A 513-nucleotide genomic window follows, 5' to 3' on the forward strand; every position below is an offset into this window, starting at 1 on the left:
AATATAAACATCATACATATAGAAATACATTGTCATATACATACGTATATATGCTCCCGCAACATTCAGCTCCTCGCTTATATGCGTAAGTGTGCGTGTTTGTACCAGCATTTGAGAAATTCCACTTTATAAATGCGCAATCTGTCTTTTACTCGATTGGAAGGTAGTTAATTACAACGGTTGAAAACTGTCATTTGGTAGATTTGCATCAAATTAACTTTTAGGTAAGAAGTGCACGAAACTTTTAATAATACTATTGTTTTTTGGCTTCCCATACTCACACTTTTAGAGTAAATTCCATCGCTTGCTTTCAAGAAGTCCTGCCAAGGGATACTCCTCTCCCCTCCAAAAAAAAAAAAAAGACATCTCCATCTAAAACTCGTAGTCATAGGAGCCTTACGTTTTCCTCTCTTTCATAAAAGTGTCTTAAAGGGTTTTTCTTGTCATTTTATCTAATATTTTGCAGTGTCTTTTTACACACCATGAATAATTTTTAAAGATCCTTTTTCCAAG

The sequence above is a fragment of the Palaemon carinicauda genome, chromosome 2 (assembly GCF_036898095.1).
Source record: "Palaemon carinicauda isolate YSFRI2023 chromosome 2, ASM3689809v2, whole genome shotgun sequence".
In the NCBI taxonomy this organism is placed as follows: Eukaryota; Metazoa; Arthropoda; class Malacostraca; order Decapoda; family Palaemonidae; genus Palaemon; species Palaemon carinicauda.